The sequence below is a fragment of the Thalassophryne amazonica genome, chromosome 9 (assembly GCF_902500255.1).
Source record: "Thalassophryne amazonica chromosome 9, fThaAma1.1, whole genome shotgun sequence".
NCBI classification, from domain to species: Eukaryota; Metazoa; Chordata; class Actinopteri; order Batrachoidiformes; family Batrachoididae; genus Thalassophryne; species Thalassophryne amazonica.
In genome coordinates, this window is record NC_047111.1 from 73493712 (window position 1) to 73518272 (window position 24561).

Sequence of the window (24561 nt, forward strand, 5' to 3'; positions counted from 1 at the left end):
TGCGCTGTGTATATTCCACTGAGCGCGGACGTGGACGAGTCCGAGCGCGCGCTCGCGGATCAGATTATGAGCGTGGAGAGAGACTTTCCGGACTCTCTTGTTTAAATTCTCGGTGGTTTTAACAAAGGGAATCTCAGTCAGGATTACCAAAATACAAACAGTTTGTTAAATGCCCGAGCAGAGAAGGGAGCACGTTAGATCATTGTTACACAACAGTGAGCGGCGCCTATCGCGCTGTGGCCCGTGCAGCTTTTGGGACTCTCAGATCACGTGATGGTCCACTTGATCCCCACGTACAGACAGAGACTTAAACTCTCTAAACCTGTTGTGAGGACAATCTAAAGTGTGGAGCAATGAAGCTGTAGAGGAGCTACGCGCGTGCTTGGCCACCACTGATTGGGATATGTTTGAGGTTTCAACAGACAGTCTAGATGACTACACGGACACTGTGACGTCATATATTCATTTCTGTGAAGACAGCATCATCCCACAGTGTAACCTGGCCCTGCACTCCATCCTGCAGCACCTGGACTCCCCAGGAACCTACGCTAGGATCCTATTTGTGGACTTCAGCTCTGCATTCAACGCCATCCTTCCAGCTTTGCTCCAGGACAAGCTTTCTCTGCTCCACATGCCCAAACTCCACTGCAGGTGGATCACAGACTTCCTGATGGACCGAGTCAGCGTGTGAGGCTGGGAAAAAATGTCTCGAACACTCGGGTTCTCAGCACAGGATCTCCACAGGGCTGTGTCCTTTCCCCTCTGCTCTCTCCCTGTACACTAACTGCTGCACCTCCAGCCACGACTCTGTAAAGCTCATCAAGTTGCGATGACACCACCCTCATCGGACTCATTTCGGATGGGGATGAGTCTGCCTACAGGAGGGAGGTGGACCGGCTGGTGACCTGGTGCAGCAGCAACAACTTGGAGCTCAATGCCCAGAAAACAGTGGAGATGATCGTGGACTTCAGGAAAGCCACATCCCCCCCGCCCTCCCTCGCCCTCACCAACAGCCCCATCACCACTGTGGTCTGTCGCTTCCTCGGCACCCACCATCACCCAGGACCTCAAGTGGGAGTCAACCATCAGCTCCCTCATCAAGAAGGCCCAGCAGAGGATGTACTTCCTGCGGCAGCTGAAGAAGGCCAAGCTGCCTGTCCAGCTGATGGTGCAGTTCTACACGGCCATCATCGAGTCCATCCTCTGCTCCTCCATCACGGTGTGGTACGCCAGGGACAGACACAGACTGCAGCGCATTGTGGCCTCTGCTGAGAAGGTGATCGGCTGTAGCCTTCCATCTCTCCACGACCTGCACGTTCCCAGGACTCTGGGCCGAGCAGGTCGGATCACAGCTGACCCTTCTCACCCTGCACACGGTCTGTTCAACCACTCCCCTCGGGCAGGAGGCTACGGTCCATCCGGAACAGAACCTCCCGCCATAAGAACAGTTTCTTCCCCGCTTCCGTTAGACTCTGAACTCCTCATAACTCCTCATAACTCAGTCACCTTAAGCTGAACTCTTTCACTTTATCATCTTATCACAGGTCACTTTAGACAGTGTACTTTGGTTTTTAATTGCACTCCTCCCACTGCACTGTTGTTTCTGTTTCTCTGTTTTTCTGTTGCACACAGCCTTTCATATTTTCATATTTCTTTTTTTTTTATCTTAGATTTTATCTTATTTGACACATATGTTATAATTTATTTTATCTTAGCATTTTATCTCTTCTTAATGTTGCACCATTGTACCGAAGCAAATTCCTAGTCTGTGAATCCTGTTCACTGGCAATGGCAATAAACTTCTTCTGATTCTGATTCTGATTATCCGAGTGGACACTATTCGAGAAATTCAGCTGGTTTTCGGTGAAAAGTTTAACGGCTGATGAGAGATTATGGGGTGGTTTCTGTCACTGTAAGGACTTCCCACGGAGCGGACGTCGCGCAGCGCTTCCAGGCGCCGTCGTCGGCCTGTTTCGAGCTGAAAACATCATAATTTAAGGCTTAATTCACCCAGGACGTCGTGAGAGAACAGAGAAGATTCAGAAGAGGCCGGCATGAGGATTTTATGTGGACATTCCACTGTTTAAGGACATTTTTAATGAAAGACGTGCGCGGCAAATTCGCTGAGTCGTTTCAGTGACGACTCGGTGAATCTGTGTGCGCCGCGACAGGAAAAACACCTCGTGTTGAAAACCATTTGTAAAATTCAGGCGGCTTTGATGGCTTTCAACAAGTGAGTAACTGAGAAAATTGTTTAACAGCTTGGGCATGTTCCAACTTGCCCATTAAGGTTTCCAACGGAGGTGTTTTTCCTGTCGCAGACCCCCCCCCCCGCGGTCGGGTCCATATGGTTTTTGAAAAAATAATAAGGTCGGATACTTTTCTAATAGGACCTCGTAAAGTCATTTCAATGGCAACTTTCTGGCTGTAAGAAACACTATAAGAAATCAGGAAAAAAAAATTGTGGCAGTCAGTAACGGTTACTTTTTTAGACCAAGTAGAGGGGAAAAAAATGGACTCACTCAATTCTGAGGAATAAATTATGGAATCACCCTGTAAATTTTCATCCCCAAACTAACACCTGCATCAAATCAGATCTGCTCGTTAGTCTGCATCTAAAAAGGAGTGATAACACCTTGGAGAGCTGTTGATCCAAGTGGACTGACATGAATCATGGCTCCAACACGAGAGATGTCAATTGAAACAAAGTAGAGGATTATCAAACTCTTAAAAGAGGGTAAATCATCACGCAAGTTGCAAAAGATGTTGGTTGTTCCCAGTCAGCTGTGTCTAAACTCTGGACCAAATACAAACAACATGGGAAGGTTGTTAAAGGCAGACATACTGGTAGACCAAGGAAGACCATCAGAGCGTCAAGACAGAAAACTTAAAGCAATGTGTCTCAAAATCGAAAATGCACAACAAAACAAATGAGGAAGGAATGGGAGGAAACTGGAGTCAACGTCTGTGACCGAACTGTAAGAAACCGCCTAAAGGAAATGGGATGTACATACAGAAAAGCTAAAGGAAAGCAATCATTAACACCTAAACAAATAAAACACGGTTACATGGGCTAAGGAAAAGCAATCGGGACTGTGGAGACTGGATGAAATTCTATTCAGTGATGAATCACGAATCAGCATTGGGCAAGGTGATGATGCTGGAACTTTTGTTTGGTGCCGTTCCAATGAGATTTATAAAGATGACTGCCTGAAGAGAACATGTAAATTCCACATCATTGATGATATGGGGCTGCATGTCAGGTAAAGGCACTGGTTAGATAGATGTCATTACATCATCAATAAATGCACAAGTTTAAATTGATATTTTGGACACTTTTCTTATCCCATCAATTGAAAGGATTGTTGGGTGATGATGAAATCATTTTTCAAGATGATATGCATCTTGCCATAGACCAAAACTGTGAAAACATTCCTTGCAAAAAGACATATAGGGTCAATGTCATGGCCTGCAAATAGTCCCGGATCTTAATCCAATGAAATCTTTGGTGGAAGTTGAAGAAATGGTCCATGACAAGGCTCCAACCTGCAAAGCTGATCTGGCAACAGCAATCAGAGAAAGTTGGAGCCAGATTGATGAAGAGTACTGTTGCCTCAGAGACTGCAAGCTGTTATAAAAGCCAGAGGTGGTGCAACAAAATACTAGTGATGTGTTGGAGCGTTCTTTTGTGTTTCATGCTTCCATAATTTTTTCCTCAGAATTGAGTGATTCCATATTTTTTTCCCTCTGCTTGGTCTAAAAAGTAACCGTACTGACTGCCACAATTTTCTTTCCTGATTTCTTATAGTGTTTCTTACAGCCAGAAAGTTGCCATTTGAAATTACTTTAGTTTTGTGTCATGTCTGTGATCTGCTTTTTTTCCTACAAAATTAAACAACCTGACATGAACATCCTCTGAGGCCGGGTGATTCCATAATTTTTTGCCAGGGGTTGTATATGTAGCTTCTGTGTGGCATAGCATGCATAGAAATACACATGTAAGCACAGAGACGGGGAATACAAAGTACAAAGTTTAATTATGTTAATGGTATGCAGGTCATCTAATTTTACGTTTCATGCATTTCTCTGTTTATGGTGGACTGTAGGGAATCCTGAAGGGTCTAAAGACGCAGTCTCTGGAATGCCAACGACAAAGTCAATAATGCGCAGCGATGTGGAACCAAGATGTATTCCTGATGTTCAACGTGGTGGATGAAAACCCTTAGCTGGTACCTGGAGGACAACATAACAAATTCTGCCACTGATCCAACAGGAGTCAACACAGGCGAACAAGACTTTGAGGAATCAAACTTGATGCACGGTGAATGTTGCGCATCGATGAGATAATTAAATTGGACAAATGATTTCAAAGTAAATCTTCATACTCCTTCAAAAATGTATTTGTTTTAGGATCAGATTGTGTGTGCCCATGTTCAGGTTTTTCAAAACAAAAACATTGCAAAACTGAAAACTGGGACTTGTCTGGATTTGAGTAATTATGTAGAAGTCCAGATCTATTAGGTAGCACTAAGTACTGCAACCTTAAGTTCTGACCTTATTTTTCTGACCTTCAAACTCATTTTTATTGTAACTGAAAAGTTCAAAATATGGCAATGAGGTAATTCACTTCAAATCTCTCTATATAAGAACAGCTTGTGCAGTATAGTTAACATCAGCTCCAAGATCAGTGGAGTCAGCCAGATGCACTTGTATTCCCTCTGGGAGAATCAGGTGAAAAGAAAGCAAAGATACTGTCAACCACTGAGATCATGTTTTGTGGTCTGAATTCAAGCTGATGCCTTCAGGCTGCCACTATTATACTGTCAAGGAGAACTAACAGATACTCGAAATCTTTTATTCCCTGACATCAAGTTACTTAACTCTGACAGTAGGCATTTAAAAGATTTATTTAATCTTGCTGTTCTTATTGACTTCCATTTATTTATTAAAAATTAAATAATTTAATTTAATTACATTTTTGTGTGATTTGTGCCTGGACATAACTTCGGATGTTGTTGGTCATTGTGGGGGAGTAGGCTGCAATTGATAGTATTTTCTGTAAAGGTATTTGCTTTTTTTTTTACAGAATTACTCTGGAAACCACAGCTGCCAGTTTTGTTTTGTTGTTTTTTTTTCCTTCAATCAACAATTTATTTTATTTTATTTCAGTGCAAGTCCTTGTTTTGTTTTTTTAACAAGTGAGGGTTTTAACAACATGAACATAGAATTATTTTAAATCCAAAACAATTTGTGAGCCTGACAACTGGGATTTTCGGGCACAGTTCACAGTTTTGTGTTTAAGCAATTATGAGGGAGTAGCCCTTTTTAATAACACAAAATAAACACACGAAGGTTTAAAGCTAACTTTTGCCTGCTTGTCCTGTCTTCTGACAGCTATTAATGGCTTCGTGTTTGGTAACCGCCTGGAATCGAGATATGCCAGCACCATTTGGTCGCCTGGCATTTGTTCGGCATGGGTAATGAGGTGGACATTCATTCAGCATTTTTCCACGGGAATACACTGCTGGACCGTGGCCACCGCACCGACATCCTCAGCCTGTTTCCAGCCACTTTTGCTACAGCTGAGATGGTCCCGAAGACGAGAGGAAAATGGCTGCTGAGCTGCCAGGTTATGACCATTTGCAGGGTAGGACACCTGACCTTTGACCTTGTCCACTTTGCTCTGACCCCTAACTGGAAAGTTCTGATTGGGAGAATGTCAAAGCTTGAGATAATGAGTGTTCCCTTGTAGTTCTACTGGACAGGTCAGTGCATTTTTATTTCAGAAATGTCTGACTCAAGTCCACTTAACCTATAGAGCCTTGTAGAGAGTATCCACTCTTTTGGGATTTTATGTTTTATGTGTTATGACATTAAAAAAGTCACTACACTATATAATAATAATACATTTAATAATGCACTTTACATTTACAATAAATCTCAAAGTGCTACTGTAAAAACAGAAAACAGAAACAAAAATATGCAGATAATTTAAAACAATCATTAAAACAATAGGGTAGTAAAATTTTTTAAATATATTAAAACATCGGGTAAAAAGAAACGTTTTAAGGCCCTTTTTGAAAGATTCCATGGTCCGTGGAGCCCTCAGATGAGGCAGGGCATTCCACAGTTGAGGGGCTGTGCAGAAGAAAGCACAGCCTCCTGTGATGCAGGGTCGAGTCCTGGGAGTGAGAAGAAGGTGAGCGTTGGAGGAGCGAAGAGAACATGCAGGACATGAGCGGTGAGGAGTTCTGTGAGGTAAGATGGTGTGTTACTGTCAGTGACGCGTTACTCTAATCTGACCACTTTTTTTAGTAACAAGTAATCTAACGCGTTAATCTTTCCAAATCAGTAATCAGATTAAAGTTACTTCTCCAAGTCACTGTGCGTTACTATTATTTTTCATTGTGGGTCGATAGCAGCATTAAACTTGGTCCGTGGGCAGGAGGTCGGGGTTTGACTGAACTGTCCACTTTAAGCGGGCTGCGAGCTTTTCATTCGTGGTTTTTTGCAGCAGCTACGACTCGTCCTTACCTCTTAAACCGCGGTGACAACACCACACCTGCACTGAGCTTTACAAAGACATTTTATGCTTTTTCTCCGAGCCGCTCCGTATCTGCTGCTAAAAACAGCTAATCCTCCGCGATGCGTCAACAACTAACATTATTTTCCACTCAAATGCACCTAAACTCTCTTTCTGAGGAAACGCAATGTGAAAACGCAATAAAACTTTCTTACCTGTAAATCTGGTCATGTTTCCTGCATAAATAAAGTTATCCATTCTTTGTGCTCAAACGCCAAAGCAGGGGCGAATCCAGATGGAATGGAGGCATGGGGCAGGGATGTGCCCCCCCCCACAACACCCCTAGATTAAAGGTCCAGTTTTGAAGCCATTTTTTTACTTCTGCTACTAACTACTTAAAATAATAACGACAAGTAAAATGTTTAGAGAGAATTTAAATGTTAGAAAATGTTAGAAAGAATTTATTGTTACATTTATAAACAAGTAGGTTAGAAATTGCAAGTTTTACTGTTACAGTGCTGTCAACAGTTAAATATGAGGTCAAGAAAGAGGTCTTTTTTTACTTTTTATAAAACAAGTATTATTTTCATTGAAGTCAAGAAAGGGTGACTATAAAGTGAGTTTTGGCAAAACATCATTGTCATGTTGAGATGGCAGGGGTTGTTGTCGGCAGCTGGGGAAAGTAACTAAAAAAGTAACTAGTAATCTAACTTAGTTACTTTTCCAATTGAGTAATCAGTAAAGTTACTAAGTTACTTTTTCAAGGATAATCAGTAATTGGATTACTTTTTCAAAGTAACTGTGGCAACACTGGTTACCGTATAAACATTGAAAAGTAAGCATTAAAACTTGTACATGATGCTGGGCACAAATGGGAAGCCAGTGAAGTGAAGAAGAGAGAGACTAATGTTTAATAGACCACATTTAACGTTTTAGTCTGTGGCAGTTGAAGGTGCTATATTATTTTTCTTTTTTAATTTTTATGCTTAAATAGATTTTTACTGGTTATTGGTGGTCTGGGAGCAGGCACCGTCTCTACGGGATGGGTTAATGAGGGATGGCAGGGGAGAGAAGCTGCAGAGGTGTGTAGACTACAACTCTGCTTCCTGGTCCCAACCCTGGATAGTCACGGTTTGGAGGATTTAAGAAATTGGCCAGATTTCTAGAAATGAGAGCTGCTCCATCCAAAGTGGGATGGATGCCGTCTCTCCTAACAAGACCAGGTTTTCCCCAGAAGCTTTGCCAATTATCTATGAAGCCCACCCATTTTTTGGACACCACTCAGACAGCCAGCAATTCAAGAGCAGGCTAAACATGTCACTCCCGGTCCGATTGGGGAGGGCCCAGAGAAACTACAGAGTCCGACATTGTTTTTGCAAAGTTACACACCGATTCAATGTTAATTTTAGTGACCTCCGATTGGCGTAACCGGGTGTCATTACTGCCGACGTGAATTACAATCTTACCAAATTTACGCTTAGCCTTAGCCAGCAGTTTCAAATTTCCTTCAATGTCGCCTGCTCTGGCCCCCGAAGACAATTGACTATGTTGCTGGTGTCGCTAACTTCACATTTCTCAAAACATAGTCGCCAATAACCAGAGTTTGATCCTCGGCGGGTGTGTCCCGAGTGGGGAAAAACGGTTAGAAATGTGAACGGGTTGGCGGTGTACACGGGCTTCTGTTTAGGGCTACGCTTCCTCCTCACAGTCACCCTCGGCCTGCTTTCCCGGCTGCTCGGGATCTGCCAGAGGGAACTAATGGCGGCTAAGCTACCTTGGTCCGCACCGACTACAGGGCCTGGCTAGCTGTAGAATTTTCCACGGCGGAGCCGAGTCTCCAATTCGCCCAGCCTGGCCTCCAAAGCTATGAATAACTACACTTATTACAAGTACCATTACTGCTAAAGGAGGCCGAGGAATAACTAAACATTTCACACCCAGAGCAGAAAAGTGCGGAGAGACAGGAGAAGCCGCCATGCTAAATCGGCTAAGAGCTAGTAGCTTCGCAAAGCTAGCGGATTCCTAAAACACGCAAAGTGAATAATGTGTAATAATTTAGAGGTGATTCAGCAGAGGTGCTTTAGTTAAGGCACGTTAAGATTACACTGGGGAAATAAATCGTTATCTAGATAATTAGATCATCTAACTGCGCAGATTAAACAGCTAACAGATACAGCAAACACTGCTGTGCTCCGGAACAGGAAGTGATACAATACCGCAGTGAGAGCCAACCACCAGTAGAGGCAAGCAAGGCAAGTGATGAATCTCGAATCTGCATTGGGCAAGGTGATGATGCTGGAACTTTTGTTTGGTGCTGTTCCAATGAGATTTCTAAAGATGACTGCCTGAAGAGAACATGTAAATTTCCACAGTCATTGATGATATGGGCTGCATGTCAGGTAAAGCACTGGGGAGATGGCTGTCATTACATCATCAATAAATGCACAAGTTTACATTGATATTTTGGACACTTTTCTTATCCCATCAATTGAAAGGATGTTTGGGGATGATGAAATCATTTTTCAAGATGATAATGCATCTTGCTATAGAGCAAAAACTGTGAAAACATTCCTTGCAAAAAGACACATAGGGTCAATGTCATGGCCTGCAAATAGTCCGGATCTTAATCCAATTGAAAATCTTTGGTGGAAGTTGAAGAAAATGGTCCATGACAAGGCTCCAACCTGCAAAGCTGATCTGGCAACAGCAATCAGAGAAAGTTGGAGCCAGATTGATGCAGAGTACTGTTGTCACTCATTAAGTCCATGCCTCAGAGACTGCAAGCTGTTATAAAAGCCAGAGGTGGTGCAACAAAATACTAGTGATGTGTTGGAGCGTTCTTTTGTTTTTCATGATTTTTTCCTCAGAATTGAGTGATTCCAATTTTTTTCCCTCTGCTTGGTCTAAAAAAGTAACCGTTACTGACTGCCACAATTTTTTTTTCCTGATTTCTTATAGTGTTTCTTAAAGCCAGAAAGTTGCCATTTGAAATGACTTTAGTTTTGTGTCATGTCTGTGATCTGCTTTTTTTCTACAAAATTAAACAACTGAATGAACATCCTCCGAGGCCGGTGATTCCATAATTATTGCCAGGGGTTGTAGATAATTACCTGTGTGGAGGTTGAAAGAATAACAAAAAAAACCAAAAGGACTCTCTGATCAATGTTACTATAAAAAGCCAAGTCATGGATGAACAAGCCAATACTCAGCTGAGCGGTTCCTCCTATTATGCTGATACGGCATGGTGACAAATGAAATAAATAAGCCATTCTGTTGGATGACCTTGACCTTAAGTGATAAGTATGGATGTTAGGAAAGGCCTCTAATAGTACAGGTTACTGTCTTCATAAAGTTTCAGACCAAACATAACCATTTCGGGGGTCAGACGGTGCCTTATCACTAATTGTCATGTTTGACCTTGACCTTGAGGTCCCAGGTCAAATGCAACCAGGTCAATGGAGTTAGGATGCATGATTTCCTATTACAAATGTAATTGATATTTGGAGAGATGACAATCTGGGTTCAGGCAGTGGGTGTCTTTGTAAGCCATTATCTTGGATGACCTTGAAAATCTAGGCCAAGGTCATGTGCCTGGATGTCACAATTGTGTCTGTGTACAATATTGTATGAGTGTGTACTATGTATGCAAGGGGTAAGCAGAAATCTAGAGCCCTAAAAACTTAACAGATGAACGGACAGACGCACAAATGGAGTCCATTTCAATGGTCCTCCTTATTTCTTGGAGGGGACAATAAACAGCTTAATTCAGTGCTCTCTTACACTTTACATTTGAAGCATTTTAATCAGATTGTCAAACTGACATCAACAGTTTTTACACATTAGGCAAAATGGATGATGCCAGCTTGTTCTTGTCTACCAGGAGCGCTCTACCCAGATGGAACCTCAGGCAGGTTGAAGCAGGACGACGCTGTTCCTCCTGGAGGAAGCTACACCTACCGCTGGGAAGTCAAACCGGAGTTTGCCCCCACTGAGGATGATGCCAACTGTCTGACTTGGGTATACCACTCTCATGGTGACGCCCCCAGGGACATTTCCTCTGGGCTCATTGGGGCGTTACTCACCTGTAAGAAAGGTATGAAAATCACGAAAAGCAATGAATCAAAAGGTTAGGGTGTATGAATTTTCTCATATCACGCACCAACTTTCACAATATTGTTACAACATCAGTTTTTAGTATCAGTGACGTTCAAAAGTATTATTACCACAATGTAGTTTTGTAAACTCAACATTGTAGGATGTCTAAGTGGAACCAGTATTTTACCGGAAAATATTTCATAGGTTTAAATTTCCATGTTCCAACACAAGACTGAACTGGGGAACTATTAAACAACAGTCAAATGTCTTATTGCTGCTCCACATTGGCTCTCAATGAGCTTCAGAATGACATGAATATGTGTACTTATGAGGATCTTCAACATTGCAGCAACACTGCTGGGAATCTACAAAATGATGTGGCAACTTTGTTGTATGGCTGGGGGGCCTGGCTGCCTTTTTGTTTCTGTCTTTTGTTTTTCCTTCCAGGTGGCGTGCATTTGGAACTGAGTGGCTGTGTTGCTGAGTTTATCAGGACCTCACCCTGATCACCTGAGGCTGATCACCTGCGGCTCATCAGGACTCACAGCTGTGGTGCATCTGCATGGATTGGAACATGGTGGCATTTAAGACTGGAGTGCACAGGGTGTATTTGCCAGAGCCTCGACCTTGTGACCAGACGGGTGAGATCGTCGTCTCGGGAGCCATCTCATCATCAGTGGATGCAGAGAACGTCCAGGTTGATGCACGGTCTGTTGAAAAGAGGAGGGGGTGTAGGTCTCACGCTCTTCAGCACACTTCCTGAGGTACGTTCGATTTTGTGACTAACATTATACAGTCAGTAAATGGGTGTCCCTCACACCTTTTATATTGAGCTGTACGTTCGTCATGTATCGGCTTCCACTGCGTGGAGTTTTGTGAACTGGATGTTCCATGCCTGCAGGTTGGGAAGCTGATTAGTAATCAAGCCAGGAAGTGTTTGCTGTTTATGTACACCTTTAAGTGTTCTCTCTGTGTGTAGAGTGTGGACTCACATAATGGTTCCTTCTTCACAGACTCGGTTTGTTGCGGCCACCTGGGGGGTGTTGGCGGGGTCCTTGGGTCCGAACAGCTTCTGGCTCCGGACCGTTAGCGCTGCTGGGAGCGCACCACGCCAGACCGCACTTTCTTTTGTATTTTTTGTATCACTGTTATGTATTAATTCAGTTAGCCTTTGTACTGTGCTCTGCTTATTTCATACTGGGTCCTTCAAACGCTGGTCGGTTCTCCGAGCTGCATCTGACACATAACAACTTTAGTGTGTTGGCGTGGAAGTGAGGCAATCAACTTCTGCTGAGATATTTAAGGCCAAACTTAAGACTTACTTTTTCTCTAAAATCTTTGAGGGTTGTGAGGTATGGTTTTATTTTAGGTTTTGATGTACTCATTAATAATTTTTTTTGATTTATATTTTTAATCTTATTTTAATATGGGCTTTATGTTGGGTATTGTATTTTGATTTCAATGTCTTATGGCTCCATTGTACAGCACTTTGATTTCTGTGATAGCACTTTACAAATAAGTTATACTGCTAGTGTGTTGTCCATGGGGATCCATGGGCTGTAGATTGGGTAGTGTTTCTAAAATAAGTCACTGACATTTTGGTAGTAAAATGCATAAAGTTTCTATCATGAGTTGGAATAACGCATGTTTCCAGAATGTTTTTAGAACCTTAGACCTTGTACCTCAACAGTTTTTTTGAATAACTCCTCAACCCTTTTATTTCCTTTTAATATAATAATAATAAATAAATAATAATATGTATATGTCACAGACATGAACAAGCGAAGCTCTTCAGCATCTCACCATGTCATTTAGGCCCTTCAGACTTTTTCTGAGTAAATGCTTCAGCGGAGCATTAGCATGGCTAAAACCTTTTAGCTTCTGGGGGGAGCTCTACTCCCCCAGACCCTGCCCCCCGCACCTTTTAAGCATGTTTCTTTATTTGCCTCTCACATGCCTAGAAGCTCCTCGCCATCGACCCATGTCATTTACGTCTTTCAGGCTTTTTTTTTTTTGAGCAAATGCTTCAAGGGAGCATTAGCATGGCTAAAACCCGTCAGCTTCTGTGGAGCCCCCACAGACCCCTTTTTATTATTATTAAATTATTTTTATTGTTTCAAAATTTAAACAGCATACAAGAACAAGAGAACAGTAGAAACAAACATTGGTGCTTTCAAGTGCAAAAAACAAAAAACAAAGAGACATTAGGGAGAACAAATTCAGACCACATTAGGGCAGACAAATAAATAATAATGATAACAATACAAATAATCAAAACAACAACGAAACATCACAATAATAATTAATCAAAACCAATCAGATTGTAAGGTTAGGGGCTAAACTCTAAAGTGAGCTTTTAAAAAACTTACAAAAGGTTGCCAGATTTTATTATAAGTTTGGAGAGAGCCGTTCATGGTGTGCCTTAAATGCTCCAGTTTTAAATGAGACATAACATCTTCCAGCAGGAGTTTGTGAGAGGGCGGAGCTGCTTTTTTCCAATTGAGCAGAATCAGGCGTCTTGCGAGTAAAGTTATAAAAGCAATCGCACTAGCCTGCTGGGCTGTCACAGTTACATTCGGTGGAGCAACCCCAAACAGAGCCATCATGCAATTCAGACCGATAGGCTTATTACATAGAGAGGAGAATGTTCCAAATAGTTCTTGCCAGAAATTCTGAAGTTTAGGACACAACCAAAACATATGACTAAGACTTGCCGGGCCAGAGCCACACCTTACACAGGATGAGTCAGAACCTGGATATAATTTGGAGAGTTTACTTGGAGATATGTGTAGTCTGTGTAATATCTTGAACTGTATTAAATTATGTCTGACACAACTCGATGAGGTGTGGATTCTGGTGATTGTCGATTGCCAAGCCCGATCGGTGAATTGTTCACCTAATTCCTCCTTCCATTTGTTCCTCAGATGCTCTGTTGTTGGGGATGCTGCACCTTGAATTTTACTATACAAAATTGACACTAGACCTTTATCACATGGATCCAACTCTAAACATTCATCCAACCAAAGTTGTTTTCACAAAACTGTTGGGAAAGTGTCGTAACACGGACCCACAACAGGGGTGCGCAAGTGAACGGACAATGGATAAGAAAAGGAGTAACAATTTAATGTTGCGAAAGTACACAACGGAATACAAACAGAAATAACAGGTGCCAATTGTATACAAGAGGACAGTGGGCAGGCTCGAAGATAGGAGACCTCTGATGTACGAGGAGCCGGGGCCCACACCGCTTCCACCACCAACGGCCTGAAGAACACCGGAGCCGCCAAGTCCTGAATCCCCAGGTGGTCTCTGTCCTCCGTTGTCGGCCCTGGTACTGCTGGCAAAGAAGAAACAGAAGGAGGTGAGTGTGAGTCCTCACACCCAGCAACCTTTACACTCAAATTCTCTGGGAGGGAAAACCTCCACCTCCAGATACGTTTCTCTTGTGCAGCTCCTGTTGGTCCCTCTTCTGGATCACCACAGGAATGCGGCTGCACACAGAACAAAGTTTAGACAATCGATAAGTCAGCAGAGAAATTACCTTTGTGGTAGATGATTTCTCGGCGAGGAGGTGGAGTTGTGATCCGCTTCTTGTAAGGAGGTTAATGAGAGACAGCTGGTGAGGTTGACAGGTGACAGCTGTCACTTCCAATAGCTCTGGCGCCTCTCATGCTTGAAGCCCGCACTCCAAGCAGGGCGCCGACTGGTGGTGGTGGGCCAGCAGTACCTCCTCTTCAGCGGCCCACATAACAGGACCCCCCCCCTCAACGGGCGCCTCCTGCGCCCGACCAGGCTTGTCCGGGTGTCGGCGGTAGAAATCAACCAGAAGGGCCGGGTCCAGGATGAAGCTCCGTTTCACCCAGGAGCGTTCTTCGGGTCCATAACCCTCCCAGTCCACCAAGTACTGAAAACCCCGGCCCATCCGACGGACGTCCAGGAGCCGACGAACAGTCCATGCCGGCTCCCCGTCGATGATTCGGGCAGGAGGTGGCTCGGGTCCAGGGGTGCAGAGTGGTGAGGTGTGGCATGGTTTAAGCCTAGAGACATGAAAAATGGGATGGATCCGCAGTGAAGCCGGGAGTGTCAGCTTCTCGGACTGAGGATCTTGGCGATAGGGAACGGCCCAATGAAACGGTCCTTCGGTTTCTGAGATGTCACCTGAAGCGGGATGTCCTTGGTGGATAACCACACCTCCTGCCCAGGTTGGTATGCAGGGGCCGGGGAACGCCGGCGGTCTGCATGGGTCTTGGCCCTCGTCCGGGCCCGCAACAGGGCAGAACGGGCGGTTCGCCACACCCGGCGGCACCTCCGTAGGTGGGCCTGGACCGAGGGTACCCCGACCTCTCCCTCCACAAGTGGAATAATGGGGGCTGGTAGCCCAGACACGCCTCGAAAGGGGAGAGGCCGGTGGCGGAAGACACTTGGCTGTTGTGCGCGTACTCGATCCAGGCCAGATGGTTGCTCCAGGCCGCCGGATGCGCGGAGGTGACACAGCGAAGGGCCTGTTCTAGGTCCTGGTTCGCCCGCTCTGCCTGGCCGTTCGTCTGTGGGTGATACCCGGACGAGAGACGTACGGTGGCCCCCAGTTCCTTACAAAAACTCCTCCAGACCTGCGAGGAGAACTGGGGACCACGATCCGAGACGATGTCCGCTGGTATCCCATGCAGACGCACGACGTGGTGGACCAGGAGGTCTGCTGTCTCCTGGGCCGTCGGGAGCTTCGGGAGGGCCACGAAGTGGGCCGCCTTTGAGAACCGGTCCACTATCGTCAGTATGGCGGTGTTGCCCTGGGACGGCGGGAGGCCCGTGACGAAGTCCAGCGCCAATGTGGGACCAGGGGCGATGAGGCACAGGCAGGGGGTTGGAGGAGACCCCTGGTCTTGTGATGGTCCGCCTTGCCCCTGGCACAGGTGGTGCAGGCCTGGACGTAGGTCCCGGACGTCGCTTCCAGTGACGCCCACCAGAAGCGCTGCTGGACTACTGCCACGGTCCTACGCACTCCAGGATGACAGGAGAGCTTGGAGCCATGACAGAAGTCCAAGACGGCAGCCCTGGCCTCTGGTGGGACGTAAAGCTTGTTCTTTGGACCGTCTCCTGGATCCGGGTTCCTTGCCCTGGGCCTCCCGGACGGTCTCCTCTACGTCCCAGGTGAGGGTGGCCACGACAGTGGACTCGGTAAGGATGGTATCGATGGGGTCCGACAACTCAGCCTTGGCCTCCTCTTCGTGCACCCGGGACAGTGCATCGGATCGTTGATTCCTAGTCCCGGGGCGTAGGTGATCCGGAAGTCGAAGCGAGCGAAGAACAGGGACCAGCGGGCTTGCCTGGGGTTCAGCCGCTTGGCGGTCCGGATGTACTCCAGGTTCCGGTGGTCTGTGAAAACCGTGAAAGGCTCCGTAGCTCCCTCCAACAGGTGTCTCCACTCTTCAAGAGCCTCCTTCACCGCGAGGAGTTCTCGATTGCCCACGTCATAATTCCGCTCTGCGGGGGTCACCCTGCGGGAAACGTAGGCACAAGGATGGAGAACCTTATCGGACTCCCCGCTCTGGGACAGGACGGCTCTATTCCTGAGTCTGAGGCGTCCACCTCCACTACAAACTGGCGAGTAGGATCAGGCTGCACCAGAACTGGCGCAGACGAAAACCGGCGTTTCAAACTCCTGGAATGCGGCCTCGCACCGGTCCGACCAGGTGAAGGGGACTTTAGTGGAGGTTAGGGCAGTCAGGGGGCTAACAACCTGACTGTAGCCCTTAATGAACCTCCTGTAGAAGTTTGCAAAGCCGAGGAACTGTTGCAAGCTTCCTACGGCTCTTTGGTTGGGGCCAATCCCTCACCGCCGGCAACCTTGGCCGGATCCGGGGCGACGGAGTTGGAGGAGATGATAAACCCCAGGAAGGACAAAGAAGTGCGATGGAACTCACACTTCTCGCCCTTCACAAACAACCGGTTTTCCAACAACCGCTGAAGGACCTGACCGTACATGCCGGACATGGGTCTCAGGGTCCGGGGAAAAGATGAGTATATCATCCAGATATACGAAGACAAACCGATGCAGGAAGTCCCGCAAGACGTCGTTAACCAATGCTTGGAACGTTTGCGGGCGCGTTGGTGAGACCAAACGGCATGACCAGGTACTCAAAATTGACCTAAAGGGGTGTTAAATGCGTCTTCCATTCGTCTCCTTCCGGATCCGAACAAGGTGATACGCATTTCCTAAGATCAAGTTTGGTGAATATTCGGGGCTCCATGCAGGGGTGTGAACACCGAATCCAAGAGGGGCAATGGGTATCGATTGCGAACCGTGATCTCGTTCAACCCCCTGTAATCAATGCATGACGGAGTCCGCCGTCCTTCTTGCCCACAAAAAAGAAACCAGCACCCATCGGGGAGGTGGAGTTCCGGATCAACCCGGCAGCCAAGGAGTCCCGGATGTAGGTCTCCATTGATTCGCGTTCCGGGCGTGAGAGGTTGTACAGTCTACTGGACGGGTACTCAACGTCCGGGAATCAAATCAATGGCACAATCGTACGGTCGGGTGCGGTGGAAGAGTGAGTGCCAGATCTTGCTGAAGACGTCAGCTAGATCATGGTACAACCCCTGGCACCGCCGTCAGATTGGGGGGGCTCTTAACCTCCTCCTTAGCCGTGAACCCGGGAGGAACCGAGGATCCTAAACACTCCCGGTGGCAGGTTCGCTCCACTGCACCACTGCCCCAGACGGCCAATCGATCCGGGGATTGTGCTTAACCATCCAAGGAAACCCAAAATCACTCGGGAGGTAGAAGGTGTCACGTAACACGATCTCCTCCCTGTGATTCCCAGACACAATCAGAGTCCACGGGCTGGGTCGCGGTGTGTAATCAACGGGAGTAGGGTGCCATCTAGTGCCCGCTTACCTTCAAAGGCGAAGGCAGAGCCACTAGAGGGAGCCCCACTTCCTTTGCCCATCTGCTATCCAACAGATTCCCTTCGGACCCCGTGTCCACCAGTGCTGGGGCGTGAAGGGTTAAATCCCCACTTAGGATTATCACTGGGATTCGTGCTGATTTGCGGGGTTTCCCCGTGTACATGTTATGGCCCACCCTTAGCCCAGTTTCTAAGGGCGGGCGTTGGTGTTTGACCGTTTGGGGCAGTCTTTTAACAAATGCTCACATGAGCCACAGTAAAACACTCCCCGCGGGCCAGCCTCCTTTGTCTGACATCAGATCTTACTTTGGCCTGCTCGTGTCCATAGCTTCGTCAGCAGGGGAGCTGTTGCCACACGGAGCCCACTGGCAACGGAGCGTGGGGACGACGTCACCCTTTCTGACCCGGAAGAGAGAGGGACGGCTTGTGCCCGGCCACGCCCTCCGGCCTGCTCCCGACGGTGTTCATTTAAGCGGTTGTCTAATCGTATAACCAGATTAACAAGCCCGTCGAAATCCTGCGGTTCATCTTTAGCCAGTAAATGCTCCTTCAGTACTGGAGACAGTCCGCTTATGAAGGCAGCGCGGAGCGCAACGTCGTTCCAGCCTGACCTCGCAGCCGCGATGCGGAAGTCGACAGCGTACTCAGCTGCGCTCCGACGCCCCTGTCTCAGTGACAGCAGCACGGTCGAGGCAGTCTCGCCTCTGTTGGGATGATCAAACACTTGTTTGAATTCCCGTATAAACCCAGCGTATGATGACAGAAGCCATGATCCTGTTCCCAGAGCGCTGTAGCCCAAGCGCGTGCCTCACCTCGAAGCAGATTAATTACATAAGCCACCCGGGTGGCGTCTGATGCGTACATAACTGGACGCTGTGCAAAAACGATGCGAACACTGCATTAGGAAGTCTGCGCACGTTCTACACAGCCTCCGTACGGTTCGGGAGGACTTATGTAAGCTTCAGGGGACGGTGGGGTGGGGTAGTTGAACGGCCAGTGGAACATCTCTATCAGGCACCGGGCCAGCAGGAGGAGACACTGCAGCGACGCTTGACTCGCGTGCTTCCACTCTGGCGGTGAGAGCCTCCATCCTCGATTGAGGACTGCATTTTTGCTTGGTTACCAGCTGTAACTGAGCAGTGAAAGCAGTAAGGATGTGCTGCAGATCACTTACCACGCCTCCTGCTGCCGCCTGCGCTCCTTGTTCTCCCATTGGCTGTCAAGCTGTGGTTGACGCCCCTCGGGATCCATGACGAATGGCCGAGAAATCCTGTTGGAAAGTGTCGTAACACTGGACCCACAACAGGGGGCGCAAGTGAACGGACAATGGATAAGAAAAGGAGTACAATTTAATGTTGCGAAAGTACACAACGGAATACAAACAGAAATAACAGGTGCCAATTGTATACAAGAGGACAGTGGGCAGGCTCGAAGATAGGAGACCTCTGATGTACGAGGAGCCGGGGCCCACACCGCTTCCACCACCAACGGCCTGAAGAACACCGGAGCCGCCAAGTCCTGAATCCCCAGGTGGTCTCTGTCCTCCGTTGTCGGCCCTGGTACTGCTGGCAAAGAAGAAACAGAAGGAGGTGAGTGTGAGTCCTCACACCCAGCAACCTTTACACTCAAATTCTCTGGGAGGGAAAACCTCCACCTCCAGATACGTTTCTCTCGTGCAGCTCCTGTTGGTCCCTCTTCTGGATCACCACAGGAATGCGGCTGCACACAGAACAAAGTTTAGACAATCGATAAGTCAGCAGAGAAATTACCTTTGTGGTAGATGATTTCTCGGCGAGGAGGTGGAGTTGTGATCCGCTTCTTGTAAGGAGGTTAATGAGAGACAGCTGGTGAGGTTGACAGGTGACAGCTGTCACTTCCAATAGCTCTGGCGCCCTCTCATGCTTGAAGCCCGCACTCCAAGCAGGGCGCCGACTGGTGTGGTGGGCCAGCAGTACCTCCTCTTCAGCGGCCCACATAACAAAAACTGCGAATCTGTAAATATCTAAAAAAAAGTCTGATTGTAATAAGTCAAAGTCCTTTTTCAGCTGTTAAAATGAGGCCAATTCGCCATCCTTAAAAAGATTATTTACACGGGACAGACCCTTCCTATGCCACAATTGAAAAGATGGGACAATCAGAGAAGGGGGGGAAGTTAACATTAGACTGAATAGGAGTTGCAGCTATGGTGCCTGTAAATCCAAAATGAGTACGAAATTGGAACCAAATTCTCAATGAGCCCTTGACTATCAAATTATTTGTCCAGTGATGTTTACTCAGAGGCAGCGAACTACACAATAAAGAGCCAAGTGAAGCTGGGTTACAAGAACGCTTCTCCATAGAGACCCAGACTGGAACCTCTATATCTGAAGCGTCTGCAAGCCAGAATAACAATTTCTGAATGTTCGTGAAATTGACCTTTGTCGCCATTCTTGCTGTTTTTACCCCATAACTCCATAACATTCAGTCATAGATAGTCTAAACTATACGGTTTTGGAATCGTTATGATCAGACAAGTAATGTGGTGTAGTTTTAAATTTGACTGGAATATTTTAAAATTTTGACCCCTGTGTAATTCTTCAATTGACCCCTACCTGGCTGCCTATTGAAAATTTGCGTGACCATTTGTTTTTTCCAAAAGTGTAATGTCTAAGGTGTATTTGTGCTGAATTTGATGTTTGTATCACCATTTGAAGGATTGTTTCAGTTATCTGCTTCACTAATAAGCTAACAGAGTTTGGTGTCATTAGAAGTCCACGGTTCAAAGGACGTGTTCAGTTCAAACTGAGGCAAACAATTTTCTTCTTCTACAAAGGTGGATTAGAACTTTTTGTGGTACACAGCACCAACTACTGGACAGGAGGAACCTAGCAGTTGATGTGACTCATGGATTTCAAAATGCAGATCTTTTCAACCAGACGTGTGGTGCTGTGAAATGTCAATCATCTGTGTCCAATCAGATTTCAGGGGAGTCCAGTACAACCCTGGCCTCCGCTCCAGCTCCACCCATGCCAGGAAGTGCTCAACATTTGACATTTCCAGTTTCACTGGTAACTGAAAACTTGGCACTTCCTGTTTCAGTGTGAACTTGCCACTGAGTTCCTGCAAGATTCCATGAGATATCGTCTGTCAAGCCAAGAAGTGTTTAGGTTCTTGTTATCATACACTGTTATTACAATTATCATTATTATCACTTTACCGAGGCATTGCTGGGCCGGTATTGTAGATTTACATCGACGCTATCTGGCTATACCCGCCCGCTGTGCGTAAACAAATGACGTCATAGCGCGCAGCCCAAGAACTGTCTGCAGAGGAAAAAAAAAAAGAAAAACTGTCCGCAGAGGAAAAGCTAAAAAGGCGAGAAGTGTGTGTTGGTCCCAATATGGATATTTCGGATTTTTCTTATGGATAGTACGACAACGAACAGCACCCAAAGCATCCAGCGTGAAGGCGCCTTGGTATTCTGGTGCTCCCTGTTTTGTCTGTTTTTGTGCGTGAATCGTGTGTCATCGTGTCCCTACACCCGCGAGGAGCTTCTAAACATCAAATCATCAACACCACGGACATTACGCCAGTTTTTTTGGTGCCTGCAGCTGAACTGGTTCACTTTTTGGCCAAAAAAGTGAGACGACGGCGGAGAGGGAAACGCGCTGGAGCTCTCATGCGCCTCAGACAAAGGGGCATGCGCACGCCCCTACCTGGGATATTTCTCTCCAACGTCCACTCACTCCACAACAAGATGGATGAGCTGGCACTGCTGATGAAGAACAATAGACATTTCTCCTCATCTTGTGTACTGTGCTTCACGGAGACGTGGTTAAATGCACAGACACCGGACTGCGCGCTCCAACTAGAGGGATTCCAACTCCTCCACACAGACAGAGACCGAGCACTCTCTGGTGGAAAAACTAGAGGGGGAGGACTCTGCTTCTATATCAACAACGCCTGGTGCTCCGATGTGACTGTGATCTCCCAACACGGCTCTCCCTCTCTCGAATATCTCCTTATAAACTGCAGACCGTTCTACTCTCCACGTGAGTTTAACTCTTTCATACTTTGCGCTGTGTATATTCCACTGAGCGCGGACGTGGACGAGTCCGAGCGCGCGCTCGCGGATCAGATTATGAGCGTGGAGAGAGACTTTCCGGACTCTCTTGTTATAATTCTCGGTGGTTTTAACAAAGGGAATCTCAGTCAGGAATTACCAAAATACAAACAGTTTGTTAAATGCCCGAGCAGAGAAGGGAGCACGTTAGATCATTGTTACACAACAGTGAGCGGCGCCTATCGCGCTGTGGCCCGTGCAGCTTTGGGACTCTCAGATCACGTGATGGTCCACTTGATCCCCACGTACAGACAGAGACTTAAACTCTCTAAACCTGTTGTGAGGACATCTAAAGTGTGGAGCAATGAAGCTGTAGAGGAGCTACGCGCGTGCTTGGCCACCACTGATTGGGATATGTTTGAGGTTTCAACAGACAGTCTAGATGACTACACGGACACTGTGACGTCATATATTCATTTCTGTGAAGACAGCATCATCCCACAGTGTACCTGGCCCTGCACTCCATCCTGCAGCACCTGGACTCCCCAGGAACCTACGCTAGGATCCTATTTGTGGACTTCAGCTCTGCATTCAACGCCATCCTTCCAGCTTTGCTCCAGGACAAGCTTTCTCTGCTCCACATGCCCAACTCCACCTGCAGGTGGATCACAGACTTCCTGATGGACCGGAGTCAGCGTGTGAGGCTGGGAAAAAATGTCTCGAACACTCGGGTTCTCAGCACAGGATCTCCACAGGGCTGTGTCCTTTCCCCTCTGCTCTTCTCCCTGTACACTAACTGCTGCACCTCCAGCCACGACTCTGTAAAGCTCATCAAGTTTGCGGATGACACCACCCTCATCGGACTCATTTCGGATGGGGATGAGTCTGCCTACAGGAGGGAGGTGGACCGGCTGGTGACCTGGTGCAGCAGCAACAACTTGGAGCTCAATGCCCAGAAAACAGTGGAGATGATCGTGGACTTCAGGAAAGCCACATCCCCCCCGCCCTCCCTCGCCCTCACCAACAGCCCCATCACCACTGTGGTCTGTCGCTTCCTCGGCACCACCATCACCCAGGACCTCAAGTGGGAGTCAACCATCAGCTCCCTCATCAAGAAGGCCCAGCAGAGGATGTACTTCCTGCGGCAGCTGAAGAAGGCCAAGCTGCCTGTCCAGCTGATGGTGCAGTTCTACACGGCCATCATCGAGTCCATCCTCTGCTCCTCCATCACGGTGTGGTACGCCAGGGACAGACACAGACTGCAGCGCATTGTGGCCTCTGCTGAGAAGGTGATCGGCTGTAGCCTTCCATCTCTCCACGACCTGCACGTTCCCAGGACTCTGGGCCGAGCAGGTCGGATCACAGCTGACCCTTCTCACCCTGCACACGGTCTGTTCAAACCACTCCCCTCGGGCAGGAGGCTACGGTCCATCCGGAACAGAACCTCCCGCCATAAGAACAGTTTCTTCCCCGCTTCCGTTAGACTCTGAACTCCTCATAACTCCTCATAACTCAGTCACCTTAAGCTGAACTCTTTCACTTTATCATCTTATCACAGGTCACTTTAGACAGTGTACTTTGGTTTTTAATTGCACTCCTCCCACTGCACTGTTTTTTCTGTTTCTCTGTTTTTCTGTTGCACACAGCCTTTCATATTTCATATTTCTTTTTTTTTTATCTTAGATTTTATCTTATTTTGACACATATGTTATAATTTATTTTATCTTAGCATTTTATCTCTTCTTAATGTTGCACCATTGTACCGAAGCAAATTCCTAGTCTGTGAATCCTGTTCACTGGCAATGGCAATAAACTTCTTCTGATTCTGATTCTGATATCCGAGTGGACACTATTCGAGAAATTCAGCTGGTTTTCGGTGAAAAGTTTAACGGCTGATGAGAGATTATGGGGTGTTTCTGTCACTGTAAGGACTTCCCACGGAGCGGGACGTCGCGCAGCGCTTCCAGGCGCCGTCGTCGGCCTGTTTCGAGCTGAAAACATCATAATTTAAGGCTTAATTCACCCAGGACGTCGTGAGAGAACAGAGAAGATTCAGAAGAGGCCGGCATGAGGATTTTATGTGGACATTCCACTGTTTAAGGACATTTTTTAATGAAAGACGTGCGCGCAAATTCGCTGAGTCGTTTCCGTGACGACTCGGTGAATCTGTGTGCGCCGCGACAGGAAAAACACCTCCGTGTTGAAAACCATTTGTAAAATTCAGGCGGCTTTTGATGGCTTTCAACAAGTGAGTAACTGAGAAATTGTTTAACAGCTTGGGCATGTTCCAACTTGCCCATTAAGGTTTCCAACGGAGGTGTTTTTCCTGTCGCGACCCCCCCCCCGCGGTCGGGTCCATATGGTTTTTGAAAAAAATAATAAGGTCGGATACTTTTCTAATAGACCTCGTAAAGTCATTTCAAATGGCAACTTTCTGGCTGTAAGAAACACTATAAGAAATCAGGAAAAAAAAATTGTGGCAGTCAGTAACGGTTACTTTTTTAGACCAAGTAGAGGGGAAAAAAATGGACTCACTCAATTCTGAGGAATAAATTATGGAATCACCCTGTAAATTTTCATCCCCAAAACTAACACCTGCATCAAATCAGATCTGCTCGTTAGTCTGCATCTAAAAAGGAGTGATCACACCTTGGAGAGCTGTTGATCCAAGTGGACTGACATGAATCATGGCTCCAACACGAGAGATGTCAATTGAAACAAAGTAGAGGATTATCAAACTCTTAAAAGAGGGTAAATCATCACGCAATGTTGCAAAAGATGTTGGTTGTTCACAGTCAGCTGTGTCTAAACTCTGGACCAAATACAAACAACATGGGAAGGTTGTTAAAGGCAGACATACTGGTAGACCAAGGAAGACATCAGAGCGTCAAGACAGAAAACTTAAAGCAATGTGTCTCAAAAATCGAAAATGCACAACAAAACAAATGAGGAAGGAATGGGAGGAAACTGGAGTCAACGTCTGTGACCGAACTGTA

The 24561-nt window shown here is 46.6% G+C and overlaps 1 protein-coding gene across 2 annotated transcripts in view; it reads left to right on the plus strand.

Moving 5' to 3' along the window:
- LOC117517368 (ferroxidase HEPHL1) overlaps positions 1–24561 on the plus strand; it is a 136195-nt gene that overhangs the window by 52700 nt on the left and 58934 nt on the right. Inside the window, exon 1 of one of the 2 annotated variants that reach the window (XM_034178361.1) lies at positions 10502–10616. The exons of the other annotated variant lie outside the window; for it this stretch is intronic. The gene's annotated coding sequence lies outside the window, so the exon portion shown is untranslated. Of the gene's footprint in view, positions 1–10501; positions 10617–24561 lie in introns of those variants that run through there. 2 annotated transcript variants of the gene reach the window in all.